Below are 10,132 nucleotides of genomic sequence, written 5' to 3'. Positions count from 1 at the left end.
TATCTTTTGGTGCAGACTGTGTGTTTTTTTTTTTTTGTTTCCCCCTGTTGGCCAGTTCCACTTAAATGCTTGTAGGCAAATCATTCTCAAGTTTGTTTAAAAAAAAAGAGAAAAAGAAAGAAAGAACAGAAAAATGACCATTTTGTTCTAGTGTTCTAAACAATGTTTGTCTATCTTGATGTAACATTTTGAATTTTAACTGTATAAAATTTACTATAAAACCTTTGTTTTTGTTCAGTTTTGTGTCTGTGTGTCTGTCTGTGTGTGTGTGTGTGTGTGTGGAAGGTTTAATCATTTACTTGTATTTGCATCTTTGTGCAAATGAATCCTCCTATGGTTGAGGAAAGTACCATTCTGAAATCGACTCTAAACACAGAGCAATAAGGGCAGAGACTTCTCGGTGGATCCCAGCACCTGCCTTTTCTTCCTGAGAGGTGTCAGCGCTGAGATGTGGTCATCTTGGTGGGAGACAAGGTGTTTGCCCCCCCCCACCCAGCCTGTTGGGCAGTGGAATAAGACAAGCAGTGTTTTTGTGTAAGACAAGTCCTCTTTAAGCACGTTAATAACTAGTTTATCTCCATGTAATGAGTCCGCGGTGGGGCTTTCCTGCGTCCTGGGTTGTGTTTGAAGCTCAGCTGTCATTATACTGAATAAGGAAAGTTAGCTGGGTCATTTCTAAATGGCTTTTGTTTGTGGGCGTAACAGTCTAGACTTTATCAAGACGTTTCTCTCATTTTCAGTTTCATAAAAACCGCTTGAGATGTCATGCAATCGGGGTTAAAGACCAATGGAAACCCCCCCCCTTCTTTCAATCGAGGCATATATGTGTGTGTACTCCTCTCATGACGCCTATGAAACTGAACATGAATTACGCTCCGTGCACATCAGGTAGTTTTATGCTTACAACGTTGTCTGTCCATGCATGCGGGGCCTTGGTCGTCTCGTTCTTGTTAAGGCTTAAATAGTAACCAGAACATGAAGGTGTTTCGCTCTCGCTGCCTGGGTCAATATACAAACATTTAAGGCCTCAAGTCGCATATTTGAATAGAAGTCTTCAGATGAATGGAGGCCCATGCCTGGGGTCTGTTCTGGAGTTAATGGGGAAATATCCCAGGAAACTCAACCTTGGGTTCACCTTGCTGAAAGAGCTGGTGAGTGGGAGCTCCTCGGGTGAAATATCTTTGTGGGAGTAAACAGAGACGCAGAACGCGGGAAACCTGATCCCAGCATCAACACTTTCAGTGACTTGGCTGTTTCTCTCCCTTTGTTGTCGCAGCTCTGTGGCATTCGATAGCTCGCCATTCTTCTTGGTGTGACTCTCCCAGTGGCGTTCTCTCACAAGAGAGCAGCAAATGGGAGATTTTGTTCTACTTCCAGACTTGGGATAGCTGAGTCAGTCCTAGGACATATGGCTCTCTTTAGGGACATGCTGACGTATCAGCCCTCTCTACACGCAGCCTGTGGCCAGCGACTCCTGATTAATGAGCCAGATTGGGGTACGTGACATAAGATTATAAAAGCAACAGTAAAATTCCAGATGGGTGTTTTCTGCAATGCTGAAGGTCTCCTGCAGATAGGAATTTTTCTAAAAAGGAAATTAATATACGGGGGGGCGGGCTGATGTTGAACCTCCATTTCTTCACAGTGCATATTCATTCATTCCTCCCCTGGGAAAAAGATATCCAAGTATGCTGTAGCTTTGGTACCGGCTGTGAGTTGTAAATCGATTATGTAAATATTTCTTTTTTTTTATTTCAGGGTGAGAGGATCTTTCTCTTAAACAAGAGCAATTGTGATGTTCAACATGCCCAGCTGTTAAAAAAAATACAAGACTATTTAAAGTGCTGGAAAAACAGTAAAAGTAGTGGCGCAATAGAGTCTGACTTCCAAAAGTGGTCGTTTTGGCCCCAGATACAATGCCATTAAAACACCGTATGAAGAACATGTGAACAGGGATATACGTGATTTCCGTCACTGCCTTGTAGGTTTTTTACTTCCTAAAAACCAGTTCACTTTCAGGTAGTTGTCAATTACATGGCGGACAACCACATTGATTACTACAATCAAGGTGAATTCTGATCTTTAAAATCTGATCTTTAACCCATGACCACTAAAATGTTATGTTGAGACCGAGTGAAGGTTTGCACCAAACATGAAGAAGATTCCTCGATGTGGTCTTACACTTTACAGTGAGGTCACAGAGACCTCAAGCTCGGCTCGAATCGGCTCATCCTTGCTTTGAAAAAATCCACCAAAGGCCATCTTAACTTTTCCTTCACACACGAATTTAGCAAGAATCGCACCAACAGCAAATAAGTGGTCAACGTATAAAAAAGGTACTGTGCATAGAATATGAACTAAGAAGTAATGTAATATGTGGAAGTCTGATAAGACAAAATATTTGCCAATATCAGGCTGGCAAACTTTGGTATGATTAACAATATTTCTTACATCATGGAAAGCAGGAATCAAGCTTAGTTTTTATTGTTTTGTTTTTTTTAGACTTCTTGTCAGTCAGGATTATTTCTTTGATGTGGTGTATAATCTCACACATTGTAGGAGCCTACGTTAACAACTAATTGTATTCATTCTAGATGTTAAAAATAGTTTTTTTTTGTCCGTTGAGAGTATACATTTTCCCATTTCCACTTGTGTCCTGAGAGGTTTCACTAAACATTACTGTCTCTTCCAGGCTCTTTGATGGATTTTACGCACTACTTCAGCAACCAGGTACAAGAGTTCCATAGATAACTTCCTCCTGCTCGTTATTTATAACTACATTCATTTCTGCATTACTTTTAAATCATTCATCCTTCTTCTCAGTTATCTGATCACCTCGGCCCATTTGAGAGGACTTCAGAATGAAGAAGAGCTATTTTGACCTTAGTGCATAAGCAGCATTCAAACCACCAGGGCATCGTAACGCTGTCCATCACAGGAGGGAAGGGGGCCGTAAATAACCCCGGCTGTGGGACCCCTTTAACCCCAAATTTTCCATGTCGAGATGCAAGCAGTGTGATGGGAAACATGCTGCATGATGTTGACCAGAATACTGTATTTACATTACAAATGAGCCTGGTGGGGAAATTAGTACTCAGACACACCCTGGCTCATGCTCTACAACTGCCTCTCCTGTATATCCACATTAGTTAGTATGTTCCGCCACAAATGAACCTTGTGTGCATTATTTTGCTGAAGTGCAAATGAACTGTACCCCCCAGAATCATTAGTATTCGATTAGCATTCAACCTCTCTACTCATTACCACCCAGTTCTTGAGTTGAATCTATGCTGTTGTGTGCTACCTCTGCTACAAAGACAATGACGTCTATGTGAATATAAAATCACATAACCAGACAAAACCGCAAGCAGAGGGTGTGCTGTCATGCGTTTCCATTGCACAGCAGAAACCTGCGACGTCACAGATCTCACAAATATTATGCGGAATTGACTGACTCATATTCACTCTTATGAAACCCTCAAGCGTAATATGTGTAGGAGAACTATTTTTGACTCTGAAATGAAGGAAATACTGTATGTATTTTGTTCTAACTAATCCTCCAGTGGGCTGAAATAAGTCACTGAAACAATGACGCTTTGCTCTTAGGGGGAGTTGCAGATGCTATTAATGAGAATGTAGGGGCTCAGCATGGTGGGTAACCGGCCAGATGAGAATGTAGGGGCTCAGCTAACCAACTAACCACATGAGTAGCCAAGTGAGTGCTTGCGATTTTTACAACAATGTACTTGGAATAAAAACCTGCCCGATAGAGTAATGTAATAACACAGGACTCATTATTACATATAACACGTTACCAACTTTTTGAGGCATTTTTTGTAGTTTGCTCAAATTGCTCAAATTCCTTTGCCAACATTATTTTTGTTGTAAATACCTCTAGTAGCTGGAAATGGAATATCTACATAAAGGTAGAAAGATCCATTATCAGCAATGATTATCAGTTTAAATGGATGCTGTGTTCACTAATGCAGGTTTGTCGCTTTAAAGCTTAATTGTTCTTTAGAACTGACATCTACAATGCACAAGGTCTGCTGTGTATTCCTTTGATCTAAGAATTTTTTTTTCAAACAAATGTCATTATTTCTAACTATGTCAGTGACTATTGATTTTGCAATATTTTCAATTCAAATTAATTTAATCTAGTTACTAAATTATTCTAACCTTTTGAACAGTTGTGTTCTTTAAGAAGTTTTGTGTAAAGGAACCAGTTCAAATTCTATCTCTAATTCACTGAATTCATACCTTAAATTTACTGAAAGCCCATGCATGCAGAGTTCAAGTAAAATAATGAGCTGAAAGGGAACCAGCAGATTTCAGTTCTTGTCACACTTGGGTTGAGGTTTGGGCTTCTGAGGTTTAGGATTTATTTAGAAATCAGACCACTGTGGCTTTTCCTCTTTTCTCCAGGGCCCTATTAAGCGAATAGTTCCCCCATGTACATGTCTCTCGTAGACCTCTCTGAGATTTACAGCACCGGCAGCCATGCATTATACAAGCTGTCCAGTGTGACATGAGTTTGTCTGAGTAGAAATCACCAGAGGCCCGTTTGGATCACAAAACATGTTACTGATTCCTCTCTGTGCTTTGGAATAGATAAAACAAGAACAACACACGCTCATTAATAAACAGTCTAACTGGATATATATTCATATAATTTCGCACATGCAGGATAAGCCTGAGACGCCCACTTCCCCAGATACCCCAGTATGGGTGGGTCATGGGCCCTGGGAGAATGTGGTTGAAGTTTGACTAAGGGGTGCCATGTCCTCCTCATGCCACCTCACAGCTTGGTCCCATTAATATAAGTAAGCCTGTCCCACCATGGGTTGTCAGCAATGCTGGACTGGCATTTAATACTATATCAAAAGACCTTTTTACTTGGTTAAAAGCAGTGTTTTACAATGACAATCACTTCACTTTCACTGGTTCAACTCACCTCCACAGCAGGATTGCCAAAAATGCAGACTGGCAGTCAGTGTGATCCTAACCCACTTGAGACGGGTACATTGTGCACTTGTCTGGCATTCGTCTGGTCTGGCACCTGGGGAGTCTAAGAATGAAATCACGCCATCCAGAGCTCCGCTTCTAATGAAACACCAGAATAATTTACGCACAAACACCTGCCGGATGACCTCAGATCTGATAGCCGTTCACTAATCTCTGGATTGCATTTAAACGCGGGCTTTGAAATAGGGATTGAAATAGTTTCACTGTTGCTCAAGGCATCGGTGCCATTGTGATTGTGTGTCTCTCTTGGCGATCATCATGAGGAATGATGACACACAGTCGGTCTGCTTCATGTCACTAAAGTGCCTTGTGTGTTTATGCGGCCGTATCTGGATCTCCACTCACTAGGCTCTTACTCCCATGTAGGACTCACACATTCTGCAGATGAAGAGGATATGAGTAAAGAGCACATCATTTCACACGCTCCCTTCCCGCAGCCCATCCATCAGCTGGACTGCCATGCTCAGGCCAGACAGATGGGAGATAACGTTTTATTCACATTTAAAATTCCACAGACATAAAGAATTGGCCAAAACCTGCTCTGGGTAATCAGGTAAAAGCCAAAGCAGTAGAGAAGCAGCGGAAAAATAGCTTGACCAACTGGGTAAGAGGGTTAAAGACCATGTAAAGAAAATTCCAACACTTTACTTTACTTACTTAGCAGATGCTTTTATCCAAAGCGACTTACAGGAGGAATACACCAGCAATTCTCGTTCGGTTTCTATAGATTTTGAGTTAACAAAACTAAGAGCCCTGATAAGGCCTAACTTGTCAGGAAAAGAACATGCTCGGAAATTGTTAAGTGCTAGACGAAGACAAAAAATCAAAAATTATTTTGTGCAGTGTGTGTGCATGTGCGTGTGTTAGTTTTAGACTCGTCTGAAATACTTTTTGAACAACTGCTTCTTAAAGGTGGTGGTAGTCTCGGCTAGTCGAATGGAGAACAGAGGAGAACAACAAAGGAGAACAGAGTCGATTGGGATCGGAGACCCCGTGAAGAGGGTACCTACAGCTAGCCCTGTAGGTAGCATCAAGGATTTAAACTACCAGAAGCAGCTACCGGGAGCCAGTGAAGAGAGGTGAGAAGAGGCGTGACGTGGGTGTATTTTGGCTGGTTCAAAAAGAATATGATGTCTGGAAAAGTATGTGATGTGTACAGCTATAGTGGTAAACAGGTTTTCAGCGTATTTGTGTTTTGGCTTGATGATGCCAGAGTCACCGTTAAACATGATCCCTAACACCTTTTCACTGTAAAAGTTGTATCACTTGGTACCAGACCCAAACTCAGGTACATAGGGCCATCCAGCATGAAACTTTTAACTCGGGTGTTCCACTGTGACGACCCCGAACGGGAACAGCACAAGCGAGATGACGACGACTTTAGCATCAGTAGCCTCTCTCCAGAGGTGGGGTTTCAGTGACGCCACTCCAGCGCTTCTAGCATCTTATTTTAAATCTTATTTTTCCTCCTTTATGGTTTGATCCAAGGTTTGATTCATATCTGCGCACCCCAGACATTTTCAGAATATTTCCAGTCACCAAGCACTGGATCTTAAGGCAACTCACAAATGTCTTTTGAACTTGCTTTAGAAGTCTTATAGAGGACAAGCACTTCTTGATAATTGCAGTTTTTTTTACACCCACATAGGTAAAGTTTGAGCTGTGTCTGAAAGTATTAGAATATAATATTACTGATTCGTATGATTGGAGATATTACACTGCGTAATCATGGTGCTAGATTTACGCTGGAAATGATGGTCAGTGCTGGCTGACCCATGGTTGGCAGTATCCCACTTGGCCATTTCTTCCTGTTTCACTATCATACTTCATTGCGTTTGAAGGACTCTATACATTGATGATGAGTAATTTGATTCAGTGTAACCGACACCATCAGATATGCCAGAGATCAGCTGATGTGGAGTACTTTTCGACACAGAAGTAGAGAAGTACCTTGTGAATCCGACCCAGTGTTTGTTCCTCATAAAATGTTTGCTTGCAGAGGAAACCAATCGCATCAGCCTACAGATATCATCTTTTAGCTTTCAGAAAGTTCTGAGAACTTGATCCTTATGAAACCCAGGTTGCATCTGTTCCTTGTATCTAGCGCTCTCACGTTGTCAACGTTACTAATGTGATGGGTCTGCTTGCTCCTGGTGTTATTATTGTATTGGATTTATGGTCCCTCGGACCGCTGTTCGTGAGAGAAGGGCTGGCATGCCATGCCGCTGTTGTTTAGAGCTCATGAAAATGATGGCCTGACTCAAAAATTCCACGTAGCTATGTGTAATGCCCCTCTGGCGTGAGGCTTGCGAGGGGGGGTGTATATAAATTTGCGTGGAGGGGGTGGGGGGGGTTTAGCTTTGATGTCTGAGGCAGGGACGTGTGGGGGGAGGCGTCTTCCTTACTCAGAGGTGAGCGGTCATCTGTGAGTCAGCAGTAATGACCGCCGAGGAAAGTGATTGGGGTCTGCTTCCAATTAGTCCGCCCCAAACTAGCAGCGCTTCGCTCTTATCTGCAGCCACATCGTAAACACCATGAACAGGGGAATAAAGCAGGAAACTGAGATCAGAGGAAATGAAAAGTTTTTGTTGCCACTTTGGTGCCAGAAACAGCAGTGCTTTGATCAAAGCTCCTCTCATTGGTTGGCTCATTCGTTCTATGTTCTATAGCTCTATGCCATTCTTACAAAAAGTTCTCTAAAACAAAATGAATAGGACCCCATGTGTACTAGACTTGATATTCAGCTTGGAAATGCCCTCACTCACCCTCACATGGAAAACACATCAGTGCAGGGTTGATTGCGGCCACCTTCTTATGCAACACCTTGTGTAAGAGACAGTAATTCATCTCCAGCTGTTGGGAAAACAAGCCATTTCACTCCCTTTTTGGCCCTCTTCTCTCCAGCATTGTCCTGCTTAGAAGGTCTGCTGTCTGCCCTGGAGCTGTTAATGTCTGTAGAGGGACCAAATGGGACACTGAAAAATATGCACAGGGGTGGTCGGTGCTTTTTTTTGGACCAAGTTCAAGCGCTGTCTCGCTGGGCTCCCTTCCCATGGCTTAAAAATGTTGAAGATTTGCGTCTCTCCAAATCAGGGAGCTTTGGCTGTGATGGCAGCATTTCACACTCTTGTCTTCTCTCCACCTTTGGAGATCGCAGACGGTTTCCTACAGTCCTGAAGGTTTATGCTGAACATTTCTTATCATTCATTCATGTTAATCTGATGATGACAATAGTGAACAAAGCAGCCATGAAGCTACATAGAGGTGACTCTGAAAAAACATATTCATCAGATTCAACATACTTCACTTTCTCTTGCTACAAAAAAATAATTAAATCTGTTTTTAGCATTGGATTCTTCAAAATGGCTCCATTATAACCACCACAGAGTAGGTGTGTCCAGACTTCTGACTGGTAGTATATAACTAATGATTGGATTGAGGACAAAACAATTCCTGTTTTTTGAGAATATATATGTTTTTTTTGTAAAGATGTTGGTGAATGGGGGGATAATCTAATCACAGTTCCCTTGATATCAACTTTAAAGACATCTGTCAAAACATGGCCACATAAACTGTGTTCGTACGACGAGGAAGGAGAAACATTTCACAGCCCTTGAAAGGTCATGTCTTGAAAGAAAAATATATAAATCATTGAGAACACTTGCACTGGATGGGCGGCATGGGCAGGATTAAGTCAGGGGAACAGGGTCTCCTCATTGTAATGAGAGAGGGCGTTGGCCTTCCTACCGAGTCAATAGGATAATGTGTCTTCCTCTGAGGAATGGAGGTGCAGGGGTGCTCCTGTTTTTGACCACAACGGTGGCAGGGGTATAGCTGTGTACAGAAAGTCATGTGCACGACGTCGCCGGAGTGGTCCTGACCAAACCGAAAACTGCAGAGACACAAACACCAACAACCAGAGACCGAAAAAAACACATCTGTTCCACCAAAACCATTTACCCATATCTCACACTTTCAGTGACTCATGAAAACAGTGATTATCAGTATAAATAATCCGCTTTGGCGGGTTTAATCCCGCCTCACAATGACCACTAAGCGTCTCGTAAACAAGGCAGATGGCAGCTCTGCGTGGTTTTCATTTTCATTTCAGGAATCCCATGACTTTGCTTCACGCACACAGGCTTTGTCATTGGACAGCCTCATCCGTTGTCTTTCTGTGAAAAACGAAATCTTGCACAGTGGGTGACAAACACTGGGCACCAACGTATTTCCTCCAGAAGCACAAGAAATAAATGCGAGCTGTCCAACTTTTGTCTGACCTGGGCATGGTGCATGGTGCATGGTGCATGGTGCATGCTACTTAGTCATAATCTTTCAAAGTTTAACATCAACAGGAGATTTTTGCCTCAAAACTGAATCCAGTTGTTGAAGTTTTACAGGGAAAACTGCAAACTATACACAAAACAAACATTGCTATTCTGATGTGGTGATGATTTTTAAAAGTGTAAATATACAAAACTTTTATTTTATGTATTAATATTTCAAAATGAAAAAAATCCACTTCATAGTGCCTTGTATAACTTTTGATATAGAATATTTGGGGACATTTTGGGATTTGTTCGTTATGATATTCATTCATGGTTGACAGCCTCTGAAGTATGTCTGTGTGCAAATTAGTTTGGTTGAAACTTGGAAGATACCTGTACCAACACAGGACAAGCATGCAAACTCCGCCTGCACAAGGTCCGAGTTGGGAATCCAACTCACAACCTTGGAGATGTGAGGCCACGTCACTGAATGAAACTTTAATACTGAATTCTGATACAAGATAGCCTCTTAGAAGAGAGGAAACTAATATTTAATTGTCATGTTTCTGAATAAAAAAATGACAGATAAGCACTCTTAACTCTAAAATAACAATCACATACCCTATCTGTGGTACACTCAATAAATGTTTATGTAAATTCAAGTTAAATCAACAATATTGCTCTAATTATACTGTGAATAATTAATACACTTTTGCAAACTTACACATGATTATTTGTTACCGTTTCACTTCCACAGGAAACAGCTTGCTCTCACAGCGCACTCCTTCACATTGCACATCTTAATGGTCTGACTGAGGAGGACATGTTGGTTCTGTCAA

The sequence above is a fragment of the Denticeps clupeoides genome, unplaced genomic scaffold (genome assembly GCF_900700375.1).
Source record: "Denticeps clupeoides unplaced genomic scaffold, fDenClu1.1, whole genome shotgun sequence".
NCBI classification, from domain to species: domain Eukaryota; kingdom Metazoa; phylum Chordata; class Actinopteri; order Clupeiformes; family Denticipitidae; genus Denticeps; species Denticeps clupeoides.
Note: the sequence above shows the minus strand (reverse complement) of the source record.